The sequence below is a fragment of the Delphinus delphis genome, chromosome 5 (genome assembly GCF_949987515.2).
Source record: "Delphinus delphis chromosome 5, mDelDel1.2, whole genome shotgun sequence".
Taxonomy (NCBI): domain Eukaryota; kingdom Metazoa; phylum Chordata; class Mammalia; order Artiodactyla; family Delphinidae; genus Delphinus; species Delphinus delphis.
In genome coordinates, this window is record NC_082687.1 from 105,114,396 (window position 1) to 105,134,367 (window position 19,972).

The 19,972-nt window shown below is 42.0% G+C and overlaps 1 protein-coding gene and 1 long non-coding RNA gene across 4 annotated transcripts in view; one reads left to right on the forward strand and one right to left on the reverse strand.

The window, feature by feature from the left end:
• Nucleotides 1-1,678: 1,678 nt before the first annotated feature.
• Nucleotides 1,679-19,881, reverse strand: LOC132426090 (uncharacterized). The gene is made up of 3 exons (XR_009519591.1): nucleotides 19,327-19,881; nucleotides 8,340-8,515; nucleotides 1,679-1,847 (listed from the first exon to the last, which is right to left on the reverse strand). It is a non-coding gene; the product is annotated as an uncharacterized lncRNA (long non-coding RNA).
• TET2 (tet methylcytosine dioxygenase 2) overlaps nucleotides 18,793-19,972 on the forward strand; it is a 131,789-nt gene continuing 130,609 nt past the window's right edge. For all 3 annotated transcript variants that reach the window (XM_060012834.1, XM_060012835.1, XM_060012836.1), the window contains exon 1: nucleotides 18,793-19,060. The gene's annotated coding sequence lies outside the window, so the exon portion shown is untranslated. The remainder of the gene's footprint in view (nucleotides 19,061-19,972) is intronic.

A 19,972-nucleotide genomic window follows, 5' to 3' on the forward strand; every position in this document is an offset into this window, starting at 1 on the left:
CGAATTCAGATACACAACAGGTTGTCAAGAAATTCCATATTGATTAGTAATTACTTTTTAAATTTATTTTTATACTAAATAAGACTTTATGTTCTAGAAATCTGTTCATACAAAGTAATGCTTGAATCTCTTGGGGAGAAGGGTGTATACTCAGGAATAATGTTAATATCAGAGTGTAAAGTACATTCTTTCCTCTGGAATGAAAACAGTTAACAATGTTAAAATGTTCGTTAAAGGCAAACTACTTAATCATTAGAAAAAGCCACTGAAAACACTGAATGTGTGAGAAGTTTCACCTCTTTAAGTTGCATAGATGTAAGTTCCAACTGGTTCCTCCTTTGAGGAGAGGCATTTAAAGCCACGTGGCTGGAAGAGAAATATGTTTCTCTCCTGCAGCTCAGGTCTCCTTGTGTCAGCTCCTTCCCACCATGAAATGAACATAGATGCCTTGAAGGAAATTTTGCATTAGGTCATAATTTTCCTCTTTTTGTATCTTTCTTGCATTCTGAGGAAGTGGAATAAGTCCTCAGCTGAAAAATAGGCCCTCTTTTCTTCACAACAAATATATATTAGAGGTAAAAGATACATAATTCAACAAAAGTGAAGGAAATAGTTTACCAGTGTAGAGTCTGGGGGCTTCCCCCACCCTACCCCCATCCCCCCTGGCTGGCTCTTGTTTTCCACCAAGGCATAATTAGATTAAAAATTTTTCTTAAACCTTTTTTTAGACTTGAGGATTTGAAGTGAGAGGGGCCTAGTTTAGCATTTCCTTTCATTTTTCTCACCTGTTTTCTTATACCTTTCTGCTTCAGAAAGTTATAGAAACATCTAAGAATTGAATACTAAGCTTGTCATTCTATCCTTAAATTTGTTTAAGTGAAGGTTTAGAACTTCTGTTTCATCCCTACAGAACTGAATATTGTAGCAAAAAGTCTATCTCTTGCTTTATATCTTTCTGATATAAATTTCAGATTTTCAGTCACTTCCTATAATTGAATCATTGTTTATAATTTTAGCATAGTTCAAGTCCATTTTTAGAACATGCAGAATTAAATGTTTCAAGTTCTGTCTATATCTTAGATAGAATTAAGTTCAAACTAACTTTAAAAGAGTAACAGTTTCTAAGATCATTACCTTTACATAAACTGATTAATCAAATTAAATTTTTGTGCCCCCCAAATTATGAATTTAGAAATACACTTGTTAGTCTGTTACATATCCCTACTTTTTATAAAGCACACACAGTTTATCATGGATAGTGTTGACAGATCTTCTACACATAAAGTTCTCAGGCCACTTGTATCAGAGTTATCTGGGAGGCTTGTTTAAAAATGCAGACTCCTGGACCATACTCCAGCCCTAGTAGATGAGAATCTCTGGGAATAGAATCCAGAATCATCTTTTTAAAGAAGCTTCCCAGGAAATCTTTATGCATTCTAAAGTTTGACAACCATTGCCATAGAGGACACTCCCTCTAAATCATGAGAATAAAGGAAAAGTTGGATTTTTGTTTCGTTTTTGGTCACCTAATCTGCTACAAACATACACACACACATACACACACATACACATACACACACTCATTATTTGGAAATAATCCATTGTATTTTATGGGTGTACATGCTAAATTGATGTAATAAAGAGCCACCAAAATACAATGCTTTAGATACAACAGGATTTATTTATTTCTCATGGGTGGTCTTGGGTAGGGAGGTGGCTCCAATCCAGGTGGTCATTAAGGGATCCAGGTTACTTCTGCCTCGTTGCTCTGCCTCTTCTAGAGGGTTGTCCTCATCTGCATGGCCCATGGTCAACACTGGCTCTTACCATCATGTCCACAATCCAGCCTACAGTAGGGAAAGGAGTTGAAGTGGAGAGCAGTAACATTTAAAATGTGATCTACAAGTTGTATACTTTACTTTTACCCATTGACTAAGATTAAAAGAATAAAAAAAAAAAACAGTTTAAGTGATGGAAGACAGCCAGAACACTTCTAACTTCATTAGAAAAGTTCCAGCATTTCTTCTTAGTCTTAATTAATATATGTACATGTGACATAATTAATGCTAATAAATCATTCTTCATCTTGCTATAGGTAATTATAGCAATTGGTGGGCCTATTCTCTTCCATGTTTTCATGACAAATGCTTACTATATTTCTATCTTGGAAAAGAAATAGGAGTCCTACCAACTATCTTTTCAAATTTTCAGTTCACAAACAGAGAATGAGCCAGAACCTTAGTCATTTCATCTATGAAATGCTAACTGGCTGGTGAATGTACAAAAATATACATGGATACAATTCTATGCCAAATGAAGGGAGATCAAATAGTAGACACTAAAGAAGAGTAATGTAACAATGTGTGTACAATACTCATCTGCCTTGTCCTCAGTGACGCCTAATCACAGTTAGATTTGGTCTCGCTACATACACTGGGTACTAATATAGGTACAACAGTTAGCCGACTGATTCTTTCCCCTTATTACTTTTTGGGAATGAAATGGGAAACATTTTATTGGTGTTCCTTCAAGAAGAGTTACTCAAACAAAACTTGCTCTTCAAAAATCTCAAATATGATCACATCCCTGATTAAATCCAGTCATGACTTCCCATTGCTCTTGGGTTAAAGATTCATTCAATTAGTAAGGAAATAAACCCAGCATGAACTAGATTACCCCCAAGAAAGTGGGAAGTGGGGTGGGGGGGATTGACTCACATAAAGAAAAATTCAAGGATAGATTATTTTTAAGTTCAGCTAGATGAGGTGACTCACATGGGTCAAATGCTCTTATTTGGTCTATTTTAGCTTTATTGTCAGGCAGGTTCTTCATTTACAATAGGTGATAAAAAAAACTCAGGCCTATATTCTATATTAACAACAATCCCAACAGAAAAAAAAAAAAAAAGCCTCTTCCCCAGCCCCAGAACTGTTTTGTTGCTTTTGATTTAACTGGCCTAGATACCAACATGTGGTTAGGATGTCCAGAACCAATCACTAAAGTCAGAGGTTTACAATGTTCTGATAGGCCATGTCTGAAGCTGAAAGTAAAGTCAGATTCACCTGGTCACATGTAATGAAAGTTAAGAGTAGTTCCTCTGGGAAAATTAGGGGGTGGACCTAGAAGAAATAGATTCCTGATAGGTCAAAACACAGATGTTTACTATAGTTCACCTCCTGACTGCACAACATCCACACATCTTTTTCTTATACCTAACAATTCAAAATTCCCCAAGCCTACATTAAGCAATAATATCATATGGAATCAAAAGCATATGTACTAGCACCATTCAAGTGTTACCCAGTTACTGCAACCAGACTGAGTCTAGACTCTCTTGTTAATGTGCTTTCCTCTTGGTTCAGAAACCTATTGTAAAATGATACATTTAATCATCTCCAACAAACAATGTATATTTGTGAGGAAGAAACAAAATAACTACCATAAAAACTTCTATTTGAAAAAGGGGAAATGGGAGGAGGGGTGGCACGCAATGGACTATTTGCAGGACAGGAGTAGAGCAATCCCTTGCCTTGGCTTTGGAGTGAATTTCTTGAGGACCCCTTTTGTCTACTCTGGAATCTGTCTTCGGGGATAACCTCCCGTGTAATATGTCCTCTATGGCCATCGGTGAGAAAGGCACTGGGGAGTTTTTACTTTCTGGTCATCACACTCTACTACTGGTGCTATTTCTGTTAGTGTGGGCTTAGGATCCCTAGTACTGCCTTGGGGGTTGAGCAATCACAGCCCTGAGTTTATGGGTGTTTGAGTTTCTCTGGAAACCCAAGTTCCTTAAAAGTTTAGTAAACTCTACAATCTATTTGTTTCCTATAAATTCAGGGAGTTAGCAACGAAAGCCAGCATTGGTACTGAGGCCTAATCCTTGATTCTAGATCCTAAAGGGGTGGTTTCTGTCTTCTAACAATTAACCTTGATGTTTTGTCAACAGAGGTGGGTGCAGCTCCTGATTTCAATCTTATCTTCTGATTTCATTCTACTCTCCCCACTTTTGCTAGCACTAAATTTAGACTGGAACAGAGGACTTTACTTTTCAAACTCCAAACAGTTATAAAGTTTCTGACTCCTAGTCATTTGGGATTTCAGGACAAGGGCTAAAGGGCTGCTCTTAGTGTTTTCACTGCTCCCAGACAAACCAGCTTTAACTGCAGCTTGTCCCTTTCTTAAACGACCTCACTAAACCTCACAAAAAAAGAACCAGTACAACACTGCTATATTTAAGATGGATAACCAACAAGGACCTACTGTATAGCACAGGGAACTCTGCTCAATGTTATGTGGCAGCCTGGATGGGAGAGGAGTTTGGTGGAGAATGGATACAGGCATATGTGTGGCAGAGCCCCTTTGCTATGCATCTGAAATTATTACAACATTGTTAACTGGCTATCCTCCAATATAAAATAAAAAGTTTTAAAATAAATAAAGAACCAGTATATTACTATCTAAAGAAAAAAAAAAAAAGAACATATCTTCTAATCTCCAGTCTCAGGAGGCCCATACTCTGAGTCCCAAGATACCACAGATAACAAGTTAATCAACTGTTGTGTTTCACTTCTCAGCTAAAGAAATGTAAGCAGATAGGGTAGGGGATCCTTGGAGAAAGAGAACCAGGCATGGCTTTCCTGACAGAAGAGAAGCCATTTTGGCCTATGACATTTTTTTGATCTAAGCCTGGCCACAATGCTTGCCCTTGAATGGGTCTCAGTAATAAGGATCTTAAGAGAACAGCAGGACAAACTTATCAGGCAAGAGAAATAACAAAGATAACAAATCAGTTGTAAAGATGCCAGGTTCTATTTTGATGGTAAAGACTAGCATCAAGCACTGTCTTGAGCTGTTTTACAGAATTTAAATCCATCCCCCACCCCCACCCCCCACCCCCCCCCCACCCCCCCAACTCAGGTGCTCAACCACCAGATCAATTGGAATCTAAGGAGTGATGATGTTGACCTTTTCTGACCCTCACTACTTTGATCAACTGAAGTTGGATTCTGTCCCAATTTTGCTGTTTGGGGAGAGACTGCTTTGGACCGGTGTTCTCCTTACTGGCTGCAAGTAATAAATCTTTCCTTCTCCTGATCTTTCGCTTGGTTGTGGCTTTTGGCTTGACATCCACCAAGAGGCTGAAATGGAGCAGGACCCTGTAGGGTCCTCCCAGGTACAAGTACTTTCCGTGTCTCCCATTTCTTATTTGTAGGAAATAGGCTTCATTCAGCCTCCTTCACCTTCCCTGAGTTCCAAAGTGTAGAGTCAAACAGTTACTAATCACAGAAGGGAGGGAATGCAGAGACAAGGGAGGAGCAGTCAAGAAACAATAGTGCAGCCTTGGGGCAGGGTCCCGGTTCCTCCTCAAGGAGTATATATAACAATATCTTCTGCAGGAACTAAGGCCCCCACTCAGGTGGAGGATGGTAATTTCAGGCTGAGTACACGACTCCTAGAACACAGCCCTGTACCAACCAATCAGAAGAAAGCCACACACCCTGCAGCCCTCACCCCAAATTTTCCCTATAAAAACTTCTCCCTGAAAACCACCAAGGAGTTTGGGGTTTTAGAGCACAAGCCACCCACCCTCCTTGTATTGGTGCCTTTACAATAAAGCTGCACTTTCCTTCACCACAGTCCAGTGTCAGTAGATTGGTTTTATTGTGCATGGGTGAGGGGACCCAAGTTTGGTTCAATAACAAGGTGAACCCAGTTTTCAGGTAACAGAAAGAGGTCCTCGTTGCCTCTTTCCTACCTCCACCCAGCTAATTCCACACTTCAGCTGTCACCACACTTTGATTCTTCTACCACTTAAAAAAAATAATAATAGATCAAGACACCTCCAGTTCTAAGTTACTAAAATATAGCTCAAACGGGCTTGCCTGGTAAGAGGAATTTACCGGCTCACAAACCCGAAAAGTTATGGAGCAGATCTATTCAGTGATATTAACTGGACATAATCTCTCAGCACTACTCTCCTCTGCGTTGGCTACAGAGAGACATTTCCTTTGAGAGAACTGAGCTTTTCCCTCTGGTTGCAATAGCCAACACCACCAGCAAAAGTCTCAGAGTTGGCCCTATTGGTTCTGATTGGCCTGGCTTGGGTTGCATGTTTCCCTCTCTCAACAATTCCTGTGGGGAGAGCAGGACGTTATTCTCTGATTAGCCACGGCTACTTCAACACAGGCCCACATTTGAAGCTGAAGGTAGACTGGCTCTGCCTAAACCTCATGGTTTGAAGACTGGCTCTTTACCCAAAAAACTGAGTTCGCCTCTTGATGGATGTTGAGCCAAAAGACACAACCAAGCCAAAGACTGGGAGAAGGAAGGATTTATTATCTCTTGCAGCAAGTAAGGAGAACACCGGGGATCTTTCCAAAGCAGTGTCTCCCCAGACAGCAAAACTGGGGAAGTTTTAAGCTAATGGTACATGCATATTCATGTACCATTGGCAGTTGACAGAGCAGTTGACAGAGACTTGAGCAGTTGACAGAGTCCAAGCCTTAGTTGATTGAAGTCATGAGGGTCTGAAAAGGTCAACATCATCATCCCTTAGGTTCAGGGTGATCTGGTGGTTGAGAGCTTCAGGCTAATCTTTACCGTTGAAATAGAACTGGGGGTCTTTACAACTGATATATTCTCTTTGCTATGGTTACTTCTTTTGCCTGAGAAGTTTGTCCTTGTGCTCTCTTAAGATAATTACTACTGAGACCTATTCAAAGGCAAGCATTGTGGCCAGGCTTAGCTCACAAAATGGATTAGGCCAAAGATGGCCTCTCTACTGTCAAGAAAGCCATGCCTGGTTCTTTTTTTCCCCTACCCTATCTGCTTAGAGTTTCCCAAGGATAAATCATAGTATCATTCTCTGACAAAAGTGAGGATGGATCCTGAGCAGTTTAATTCAATATATAATGACCAAAACAGATTCAATGTGACCTACAAGGCCTTGTATGTCCTGGTCCCTGCCTATCTTCAGCCTCATTGATTGTATTCTCCTACTTACTCATTGGGCTGCAGCCACACTGGCCTTATGATACATCCATTTCTGCTTTGGGCCTCTCCCATATGCAATTCCCTCTGCCCGAAACAAGACTCCTCTCCCCACACCCCATTTGATTGGTTCATTTCTAGTTATTTTTCAAAAGTCAGCCCAATTATCACTTCCTCAAGGAAAGCTCAAGTTGACTTCTAAACTGGGTTGCATCCTTCCTTGTACCTTCCCCCACAGCCTCCGCACCTTTTCTTTGTAGTGCCTGTCATAATCGCAATTTAAGTGTTTAGTTGTGTAATTACTTTCAGGTCTGGGCAGACAAAATATCTCTGTACCTTTAAAATATTTATTTATTTATTTAGCTGCACTGGGTCTTGGTTGCCGCCCGTGGGATCTTCGTTGCGGCATGCGGGATCTTTAGTTGCGGCATGCAGGAAATAGGCAAGCTGAAGGAATATGTGATGCTGGAAATCATTCTTTTTCTCTCATTAATCTCTATATGTCTGGATCTAGATTGTCCCCAACTCCCTCTCCCTTGCACACCAATACCAATTTTTTCCTAGGTTGGTTGGTCACAATTATCTAAAAGAGAAGGTATTTTAGTTGCATAATAATACATAACTATGAGGGAAATCGGGAGCAAAAATAATTTTCAATAAGATATTTCTGAAAGATACATCATGTTACTTAGTGCAAAGTGCTCACAATCTGAAATAGATAAACTTCGTTCTGGTGCTAGTTGAGCCATTAACCAGCTCTTTGTAGAAACTTATTTATTCTCTCTGAGCCTTTACTTACCTGTAAACTGAAAACAAATATCTACCTTGCAGGATCCTTGTAGTATAAAAATAATATGTACTTTGTGCTCAGCACTCAGTAGACAATCAATATTTGGTATATATTCTTATGATTATTCTTGGATCACAGAGCTGTCATTATAGTACAAAGCATGGATTAGAAACCTTACCCATCACTGCACATCACCCAGATGGAGATTGTCCCTCCACTGTAGGGTCCCTTTAGTATGTATTTATTAGCTGCAGTGTTTTATAATACACCCTTGTGTTTTGAAGGAAGCTCCGATTTCTAGAAATTTATGTTATATTATAGATACCACCTCAGCCTTGTCCAACCACCAGCATTTAATTCATAATACATTTCACAGACCCCATTCCTCTTTCTCTCCAAAGCCATGAAACTTGTGAAGAAAATCTACAAAGCCCACTAGGGAGGGAGAGAGATGGAGGGAGGGCACGATGAAATGAACTCACTAAACCAATTGTCCTCCCCTCCTTTGTAAGGCCTATGCGCCTCCTCAGCTTGTCAGCAGAATTTTAAAAGACCCTACCTTGGGGCTTCCCTGGTTGCGCAGTGGTTGAGAGTCCGCCTGCTGATGCAGGGGACACAGGTTCGTGCCCCGGTCCGGGAAGATCCCACATGCCGCGGAGCGTCTGGGCCCGTGAGCCATGGCCGCTGAGCCTGCGTGTCCGGAGCCTGTGCTCCGCAACGGGAGAGGCCCGCGTACTGCAAAAAAAAAAAAAAAAAAAAAAAAAAGACCCTACTTTTCAGGGGCCTTGTTCAGTAAGTTTTCTTTTCTTTCCTGTATCTTTAACCACCCACCTCAATCTGCTCTCTCCCATCAGTAACATGCTGGAGTCTTTCCCGTCTTAAGACATTCTTTCCTCCATCCGACAACGCCCTGGAGCTTCTTTGCTATCTGCTTCCTTCTCTCTGTAGCCAACCTTCTTTAAACATCGGCTCTCCCTATCTCCACATCCTCACTTCCTGTTTATCCTTCAACCTCAGGCAATCTGGCTTCTGTCACCAGGACTCTTCTCCTGAAGCTCACTTGGCCAAGGATTGCAAGGAATGCCCCACTGCTATACCCAAGGCACTTCTCGTTACTCGTCTCAGGTGACGGCTCCTTAGCATGTGGCCCTGCTCACCAGGTCAGACCTCGTTCATGAGGCTAGTCCTTAACCTGGTTCCCACAACAGCACACACCTCTGGTTTCCTCCTTTGGGGGCTCCTCTTCTTTCACAGGGGGTGTCCCTCTGAGGGTCCTGTCCTAGAACTCCACTTTTCTTCTCACTCAGAGTGTAAGGGTATCTCCCTCAACTGCCGTCTGTCTGCAGATGATTCACAAATTTCAAACTCCAGTCTGAATCCTTTTCCTAGGTTTCAGGCTCAGCCATCCAACTGCTTACTGCACATCTCCCCATGGATGTCCCTCAGGTGCCTCGAACTTAATGTTTTGACCACTGATTTCTTTTTTACTCTGCTCTCAAAGTCCCACTTCCAGGTCCTCTTCTCTTCCTGTCATGTCTATCTCCAGTGAAAGTCACCACCAACTGCCCCAGCCAGGTCAGAAACCTGGGTGACATTCTGGAGTCCCGCCTCTGCTTCTCCGTGCTTCCAAGCAGTTACTAGGCTCCATTTCTTCTACCTCTGTGACGCCCGTGTACCTGTCCATTTCTCTCCTTCCTATTGACTAATCTCTAATTCAAGACCACTCTAATTTTCCCTAAGTCACTACCCCTGTCTCCCCACTGGTGTTCTAGCCCCTGCTACTGTGTTCTCTCAATCCACTCTCCCTAGTGCTACTGGAGAGATATTTCCAACATCCAAATCTGATCATTTTCTTCTCTCTTAAAACCCATGATTGACTTTCTACTGCACTTAGGCCACAACCCAAACCCCTTACCATGACTGTCACTAACCCCCATGGTCTGGTCCCTGCACATGGCCACAACCTGAGTAGTCACCCTCTCCCTCTTCACTTCCTATACAAGTCATTTGGAACGTGGGTTTTTTGTTTTTTTTTCCCCCTCAAACATGTCGTGCTCTCTCCTGCCCCTGGTTCTTCATATACTCTTTTTACTCTTTTATCTCCACCGAGCACTCTTCTCTGACTTTCTACTTGGCCTGAATAATTCCTATTCATCCTTAAGATCTTAGCTTAAATATTACTTTCATGGGAGGTTTGCTCTGAGCTTTCAAACATGAGGTAAGCACCCTTCTGACTGCACCCCAGCACACAACACAGAGTGTTTTATCACAGCCCGTTTACATGTCTGTTTTCCCACTTGACTATAAGTTCTTGGAGAGCAGGGAACACATCTTGTTCACTGTTATATCACTGAATGAAAGAAAAAATAAGAAGTATATTGAAGTGAGAATAATGCAATGAGCCATCACCATGTAAGTTTAATTTTAAATATAGAATTAATTTAAATTTAATTTTAAATATAGCCTTTCTTAAAGGCTGAGAAAGCAGAGCCTGGGAAATGCTACCACTAATGTGAAACAAGAATGACCAGATATGTCGTTATTATTACACCTTTTAAGGGATGTTTTTGCGATGGTATTTCCATCCGTTTCTGATCCTTCTGTGATTTGAGGATTTCCTGAGCAAACCCTTGTAACGATGCCATTTGACTCTGGTTATGGTCATGTGCTGATTAAGCTGCCTCTCAAGAATGTGAAATTGAAACACAAATGACACATCAGTATCTCAAGCATCACCATAACCTATGACAGTTTAGAAACTTCAGATGAACCATTTTGCAATGGAAAATGAGACTAACAAGCCTTCATTTCTAAAGTTTTTTTTTTTTTTTAATTTCTGACAAAGTGTCTTGACTTGTTATTCTTCCCCTTAGAAATGTTTTTTAGGGAATAGATTAACTTTCCCCTCACATTTGGAATGAATAGAATTCCTACCACAGTGGATGGCCTACATTAAAACATAAACAAGTAAATAAACGAAAAACAGTAAACACATTTTTCCTAAATGTTTCCATTACTGTAGCATTCTGCTCTGCCTGTGTGAGCATAGGCAAGGAATACAAATGTATCAGCCTAAGGTACAATGTCACAGGTTGATCAGAGCTTCTTTTCTGCCCCCAGGAAGGAATTAAAGTTGGTTTATTTGTTTCCCTTTGGTTTGTGGAAAGAATACTGAAGAAGACTTAAGTCTCAGAATGTATCACCTGCTGTGTAATCCTGGGCAAGTTACTTAATCTCTCTGACATGTCCCCTCATGTGTTAAATACATGTTCCCTAGTGTTAAAAAATAAGATAAAATAAAATGGGATTCATAACTGTCTCACCTATTTTAAAGATTATTGTAAATACTAAATGAGATAATGCATGTTAAAGATTTTGGGTAGGTTTTTTAGTAGTAGAGTCTAGACTACAATCCTAAACCATGTCATTTACTCATATCAGACTGAGTTTAACATTCCAATAAGTATGCTTTTACCAGTTTCTCTGTCTAAATTTTTTTGAGTATCTGTTTTGTGAGTTGATACTTTTACCTTTAACAGTGGCCCTCACCCACCAAAATTATGACTTTAGCCTTTTTTGGATTTTAAATTTAGAGAGAGACTCTTTTGGTTCTTGTTCACTAGTAGACAATAGCTATTAATGTTTTAAGATTTAAGGAGAATCAGGAAAGTCTCCTTTATTAAAGTATATCAGTATTACCACTAGGATCACACCCACCTGACATCTCCCAACCCTGTGCTAAGCACACCATTCTTCAATAGTTCTCACTTCCTTATCTCTCTCACCCAGTCTAACTAGGGTCAGTGATCATAAGATTTCAGAGAAATAAATGTTAGGGACCCCCAAAGAAATGCTTCTTTAGCATGTGTTTTTGATGTTCTGATTTAATGTGTGTGTGTGTGTTTCTTTTCACCTTCTACTCCAACTTTTCTTTCAGGAACCCCTATTTTGTGGTCACTACTTAAATGTACTTTATTCTCTTGGGGCTTAAAGTCATTGTGAAATGCAGAACAATTGCTTGGCAATCAACCCATGTTCAACTTAGAGGCGTGCCTAATTACTGACAGATCAAGGAGATTTTCTGCCAAATAGTAATAGTATTGTACTCTAAGATATAAAATAAGAAAACAAATTAAGCAGAGGTTGGTGGTGTAGATCTTTGCAGGAAACTACCCTGCCTTCCCACAGGCTCTGAGTTGGCACTGATTCAGATCTCATTAGATTTTTCTCACACATCTCTAGAAAGTATGAAAACACACTTTAGAATATTTGAAGAAAATTGGATGTCAAATAGTAACTACCCTACTTCCTTTTTTATTTTTCCTTCTTTTCCATATAGAATATCATAAGAAAGGGAAGAATTTAACTCATGGGGACCTAAAATTAGTTTAATCTGTAAAGCTCTTTCTTCCAGGAAGAACTGCACTAATAGTTAGCTGCTTGTAATACATTCATAAACTATTGCATGACCATTATTTTGGAAAAAGAAAGAAATCAGAATCAATTTGTCTGTCTGCCTGGATTAAAGAATGGTTTAAATGTTTTTAGAAAAATGTGACGAAACTCAACCAATAGAATTTTTTTTTATTAGAACAAAAATCCCTAAGTATTCTTCTCAAGTTGAACTCAGGCAACTTTCAACACTTCTTTCTCCCCACTGCATCAGGCTATCAGTCCTATCACTTGCATTTTCCCCTGCTCTTTCCTTTTCACTAGTAATAATCTGGGTCATTCTTTGGCTGCTAATTATTTATCTCTTCCTCAAAGGAGAGTTGTTTGTTTGTTTGTTTTTAACCTGACACAAGAGAACTTAGAAGGATTTAACCAACCTGAAATACAGAAAGGGAGTCACAGGCAAATTTGCTCCATCTTTGCAAAGGCGTGAGGGCTTCACCAGACTGTAGTGAGGTACCCACTGTTTGCTTTTTGTCATGGGATGCTCCATGAATGACAACATTTTGTGCCCATTAACTATCAATATTATGTGTAAGCATTAATTGTTTTCATCGTATTTTTACACATTAAGCTATACCCGCGATTTTTCAGCAGAGCTGTACATCTGATTATCCGTGAATCTTTTGAAAAATATTGTTACTCTAGCCCCATCCCAGACCTCGTTAATTAAACCAAGACACTGCTGGGGGTAGAGAAGTGCAAGCTAGTTATTTGTATTTTTCAAAAGCTCCAGAGGTGAGTCTCATTCATTTTCCCAATGGAAAGATTTAGTGTCATCCCATTTTAAGTATTTTATCCCCAAAGATCCATGTCCTATGAACAATTTCAGCAGGTGGCATTCTTTCCACCTGTCAGCTTCCCTGTTTGGCGGGAATGAACCCTAAGTCATTCAAGGAAATCAGGAGCAGATCAAGGGTGCAACGTCCTTTCACCACACTAATACTGAAAACAGGTAGCAGAACTTATCTGTAAACAATCTGTTAGTGGGGTTAAGACATATGTTATAGGGATGGGGGGAGTGGGCAGGAGTGTGATACCACATTTGTTTATTACACAAATATAATCATTATTCCAAAAAGTTCAAGCATGCCAACTTCTAGCATACAATTGGAAACAAAAGAAACAGCGTAGAAAGCAAATGATTAAAAAACAAACAAAAAAAACAAACAAAAACCAAGTAAAAGTTTAGACAAGAGTTTTTGTTTCTGTTTTTGTTTTATGAGGAAGAGATAGGGAACACTAATGTTATTGTAAAAAAAACAAAAACAAAACCCCAAAACACAACCCCCCCCCACACACACCCTAACTGTGTGAAAAACTTATCATGGCATTAAACATAGATATCTGTATCTGCTAAACTGGGGAGACAGAACAGTGTAGCTTGCAAGGACATGCGCTTTAGAATCAGACAAACCTAGCTTTAGATTTAGACCTTGGTTCCAGCTCTTTAATCCCAACCAAATCACTCAACTGTTAATTCTCAATAAGCTTTTACCGACCTCATTTGGTTATGCTAAGCATTAAATTAAAAGATAATAAATGTACAAGAATTATTACAATGCTTGGTACATAGCCAGTATTTAACAAGTAAATGTATATGTAAATGCAGGTGTTGAGTTGTTTTTTTTAAGTAACAGAATAATGGAAAATTATTTTGAGTTTTGAAGGGAAGATTCTTATACTAGTTAGTACTAATAATGGTGAGAAAAATTTAGACGGAGATGAGCAGGAAAAGATATGAGGATAATTTGGGTATAATGAAAAAGGCCTGATCTTGGATTCACTAAACTTGGGTTTGAGAGGCGATCCTCTATTGCAGGAAAAGTCACTTAGCCTCAATTTTCATTTTTATAAGACAGGAATTATATGCCATTTTAATGTGGCATATGATTTTGAATATTAAACTGTTAGTGTACACCTTACCACAAAAATATTAGTGTACAAAAATGCTTTTAAAACTATAAAATCCTATATAATAAACTTCATTATTGAAGTTTATCACTGAAACTGAAAAATTACTCTATCAGAAGAAAGTGGGGGGACTTCCCTGGTGGCACAGTGGTCAAAAACCCACCTGCCAATGCGGGGGACACGGGTTCGAGCCCTGGTCCAGGAAGATCCCACATGCCACGGAACAACTAAGCCCGTGCGCCACAACTACTGAGCCTGCGCTCTAGAGTCCGCGAGCCACAACTACTGAGCCGCGTGCCACAACTACTGAAGCCTGCGCGCCTAGAGCCCGTGCTCCACAACAAGAGAAGCCACCGCCATGAGAAGCCCGCACACCACAACGAAGAGTAGCCCCTGCTCACCGCAACTAGAGAAAGCCCACGTGCAGCAACAAAGACCCAACGCAGCCAAACATAAAATATAAATAAATTAATTTTTAAAAAAGAAGAAAGTGGGATATTAAATGCGTTACCAAAGTCGGATGAGAATAAGAAGAGTAGTTATTGGACTGTGAATTCAGAATTTATGAGAAGAAAAGAGATTGATATTAGCAACACATTTGCAATACTTCTGGAGGCACTTCCATGAGATCTGTCTCACTAATGAGCCTAATATTCTTTGTCCACACCTCGTGGCATGTGGGATCGTAGTTCCCTGACCAGGGATTGAACCCATGCTCCCTGCAGTGGAAGCTCGGAGTCTTAACCACTGGTCCGCCAGGGAAGTCCCCCTGATATTCTTCTTATAATGTCTTTGACAATATTTTAACAGGATTAAACTTTTGAGTGTCATCTAACATTTCATTTTAACCCCCATTAAATCAGTACACACACTGGAAAGCTCCTGATTTGAGTGTTAGGATTATATCATTTGTGTCTATTTCTTTAAAATTTCCAAATGATAGAAAGAGAAATTAACCATATGAAACAAGGTCAGGAAAAAAGTAGAAATCATATTAACAAAAGAGACTCTATCAAGAATCTCATAATATTATGATCCTCGGCTTTAGACAATGATGGTCTGTATTAATAATAATGTATATCAATAATTTGAAGTGTTCTGTCTAAATGTTTCATCTCTTGGGGATTTTCTTAACTTGGCATTCTACTTATATTAAATATGTACCTTTGTATGGTGTGCAGTAATGTCACTAGACAAAAGAAACAAGAAAGTCCCTTCCCAGCAATGACTGCTGTGCTGTTTGAAGGTCAATTGTCTTTTAAGCATGGAGAGAATCTTTATCATGTCATACTTCAGAAATATGTTTTTGGAGATGGGAAACAACAGGCCATGATTTAATGTTTTTGTTAAACCACTATAATTCTTTCAAAGGTGTATGCACCACAACTCTCATCTCAGTTAAAGAGAAAATCAAGTCCTTAAAGAAAATTTCCTATTCTGCAGGTGGGGAGGAAATTAAGAATCACCTATTATTTTTTTGTTAGTACAAGAAATTTGCATTGTAAAGCAAGCTGCTATTGTCAGCTCTTTTTCTTTTTAATAGAAATTTATTTATTTATTTATTTTTGGCTGCGTTGGGTCTTCGTTGCTGCGCGCAGGGTTTCTCTAGTTGCGGAGAGTGGGGGCTACTCTTCTTTGTGGTGCGCAGGCTTCTCATTACGGTGGCTTCTCTTGTCGCAGATCATGGGTTTCAGTAGTTGTGGCTCGCGGGCTCTAGAGCACAGGCTCAGTAGTTGTGGCACATGGGCTTAGTTGCTCCGCAGCATGTGGGATCTTCCTGGACAAGGACTCGAACCTGTGTCCCCAGCATTGGCAGGCGGATTCTTAACCACTGCGCCACCAGGAAAGCCCTGTTGTCAGCTCTTTAAAGGACAAAGCAGACAGGAAGCTGCCTCCACCCTATGAGGCTTAGAGACCGAGCAATTGAGTTAGACAGCAGGTACCCAGCCCAATCAAGTCAATTTTCTAACACAGAATAGCATGTTGTAGGACTTGTTCTATTAGTTTTTTTTCCTCTGGTAAGGAAGCAAGGATTTTTCTGTGTGGAAATAGTGCTGGTCTTTCTAGTTGAAGAAAAAAAAAAAAAGAAAATGGTAAGGAGTTTGATAGCAATTGACTGCTGTTAAAACAGCAAATTATCTTTTAAAAAGATTATCCACATCTGTAAGAGGAGAAATCTTAAGAATGCACACAATTAATAAAAGCTTGCTCCGAATTACCCACTAATATCCAGTCAACAACGTTCACTATAGCTTATCTTTCCCAGAAATAACAAGTAAGAAAGAGGTGTTTAAAAAATCAACAATACAAAATTTCACTAAGATATTTTACACCTGGAGACCTTTAGAATTTTACTTCCTTTTGCTGTTGAAAAGTCATAACAGCCAAGAGGAGTAAGGTATTTTCAATTAACAAATGTCATGGTGGTTAAGGGTGGGGTGGGGTGGAGGTGCAAAGGAAGAAGTTGGCAAGAAAAGGTTCAGGGCCTGTTGCAAAACCAACTGCAAGCCAAGTATGACTCCAGGTAGACGAGAACCACCTGCTACAACAAAGAGAGAGGTTTAATAGATGAGAGGGAGGTGACCCTACAGACCATTTCCTCAATTATCATATAAATAAGGGCATATACGGGTGTTTATATCAGACACATGCCAATACAATATTTGCCATGTTATTCAATGTAGGAAGACATAATTACTTCTATACTTCTAGTTAAACAAGAAAAACTCTTGCAAGTAGATGGCTTATGACTGGTAATAGTAATAACCAGTAGTAATAACCACCTGGGCACTTAGTGTCATGGTTAATCCTCACAACCGCACTGTTTTAGATGGTGTTTGACAGGTGAGGAAACTGACATACACAAAGGGTTAAGTACCACGCTCAAGGTCACACATTTAGTAAGCGTGGAGTCAAGATTCATCTGCCTCTGTGGACTCCAAAGCTCACGCTTTCCACAATTCTGCTGTTCTGTGCGCTGCACAACTGTACGTCACAGCCTTCGGAAAACTTTACTTTTTGGACTTGAGAAACAAATTACAAGGCACCTTTTAAACAGCTTAAAGTCCGTTAGCAATTGCCAAGGCTTCAATGACACATTAGTGTACAATTAGAAAAGATGGAAATTCATTTTACATGAATGCTTAGGGAAACGAACGATTTTACTTAGTCTAGTGCAAAACCAGAAATCGAAGTCAACTTTGTCTCAAAGTGGAATAAACAGCGTTTCACTTCAAACGCTCTTCTTAGTAACAACGTGACATACAAAGAGTTCCTTTTTTAACCCTTTTCAAAGAGAAAATATTCCGATTTCATAAAATTAGGTAAAGACATCCAAAGAAATTTGCGGGCAAAAAACCGTGAGTTACACAAAATAACTTGTGTTTACTTAAGAGTATCGTGATCACAATGTAGTGATCCCGTAAAAGATGTGTCCAAAACGTCTATCTAAAATTTGAATGCCAGTAACGTGAGAACTTCTAATAGAGGGCAAATCTCAAAAACCATCTGATATACCAATTCACGTGGGCTTTGTTCTTGATCTCATCTTCACATAAAAAATTTATGATTAGAGGGAAAAAAGCATTAAAAAGAGAAGTAAAACTACTCGGCGATGGAAAAGAAAATCTGTCAGTGGATGCGAGTGGTTATATAGAATTCCGAACTTCAGAGAAAATCGAGCGTCCGTCATTCGGCGTTTAGTTCTTTATGGGTCGATGTCATTACTTAATTATAAGGCTGGACATTTTTTCAAAATAGAGGCTCTTATGGGGGTAAATTTAAGCATTTGAAAGTGCAGATTTATTTCTTACAACCGAATCCAGCGCGAAGTGGAGAGTCACTGGTGCGAAAGCCCTCTCGGATCTGCGTGAATCCTTCTTCCCAGCCCACGTGGCCAAAGTAAACAGAAGGTGGGCCGGGGCGGGGAGAAGCGGGCCTGGGTCAAATTCCTAATTTGTCGAGTCTTTAAAACTACAGGCCCCTAAAGCACTAAGGGCATGCCCTCCGCGAAACTGGGGAGTGCTTCTGCTGAGCGAGATGAAAGCGACTGTGTGGAGAGGATGCCAAAGCGGGGACGAGGCGGGGCGGTTGGACCTACCAGGGGGTGGGTGCGCGAGGGGGCGTGTGCGGGGATACCTGCCAGGAGGTGGGAGTCGGGGCGGGGGCGGCGCCCACCTACTCTAAGGAGGCGGTGGGGTGCGGTACCAGCAAAAAGTTTAAAAGGTTAAGCTGGGGTCTCGCAGCCTCCTGCCAGGGACGCACGCCACCTCCCCCTTCGCGCCCGCCCCGCGCCTTCACTGGAGTGGAAACCCATCAGAGGGTCCCGGGGGCCGGACCTTCCCCCGCGTGCCCCCGCCCCGCGCTCCTCCGGGCCCACGGCTCCCCACGCTGGCTCCCCAGCCCCGGCCTCGACCGCGCGCCCCCTCGTTCGGCCCCAGGGGCCGCCGGCTTTTGTGCGGGGAGCCCCGGGGCGGGGAGCCGATTCCCGGGGAGCCGTGGCCGAGGGTCCCGGGGCGGCGGCGGAGACCGGGACGGAGGAGGCGGCGGCAGGGTGAAGGGGGAGGAGGCGGAGGAGGAGGAGGAGGAAGCGGGGCGGAGAAGGCGGAGGAGGAGGAGGAGAGCGGCGGCTGCGGCGAGAGCTCGGGCGGCCCCGCCGCCTCCTCGCGAGCGCCGCGCGCCCAGGCCCGGCTCGCATGCGAGTCACGTCCGCCCCCTCGCCGCGGCCGCCCCGAGACGCCGGCCCCGCCGAGTGATGAGAACAGACGTCAAACTGCCTTATGAATATTGATGCGGAGGCTAGGCTGCTTTCGTAGAGAAGCAGAAGGAAGCAAGATGGCTGCCCTTTAGGATTTGTTAGAAAGGAGACCCGACTGCCACTGCTGGATTGCTGCAAGGCTGAGGGACGAGAACGAGGTCAGAGCGCTTCTCTTGTGCCGCGAAACTCTCCCTTTCCTCTCCCCTGCGCTTTCTCTCGGGCTTGTGGGGACTGGGGAGCAAAGCCTGCAGTGTCACCCACAAATACCAAGAGGGAAGAGGGAAGCTTCACAAATTACTGGAGCCTCTTCAACATGGCTGACAAATATAGTTTTAATTCCCCCCCACCCCCCTTTAAACCTGTAGTTCTGTGTCCTCCTCTCTCTCCTGCTAGTGCTCGTGTCCTCCTCGCCCAGAAAACTTACCTTTGTGAGTCCGGCCGGCTGCTTTCCCGGCCTTTTATCCTCCGGAAAGTGATTTTTCTCTGCTTTCCTTTCTAAAATAGTTCAGCTGTGGGGGGCACGACCTTCCCCTTGAAGCTTCCCCACCCCCTCCCTTCGTGGAAGGCAGACGAGCCTCGGGTTTATCCTCGCCCGCCCTGGGGAGAACACAGACGGAGTGGTCTTCGACCCTTTTCTCCGCTGGGGCTCTGGGTCTGGGTGTGCGTTTGCGTCCGCCCCTTTCTGCCCCGTGTCCCCCTTTTCGGGGGCTGCGCTCAGCGAGTGTCAGGCGAGTGGAACAGGAGTCCACTCAGTGGGGTTTTGTTTTTTCCTGAAGTCCGCGCGTTTTGTTAGCGGTGCCGAGCGAGAGAGGAAAGAATAGTTTCTCTGGTTCCCTCAATAAGACCCGAACCCACTTTTCTCGAGGTACATCAGCTCTGCGATGGGCTGTACCTTCCAGCCTGGGGAATGTGTGTGAGAGAATTTGTGGGCAAATCTGTGTCCTGGCTTTGTGCTTCTCCCGAATCAGCTTCGTCGGGTTCCCCGGTAAGTGACAGGCAGACACAAAGGCAGGCGCAGGCCGGGGGAGGGGGCGGGCGGGTAGGAGGCGGGGGGGGGGGGGGGGAGTGTG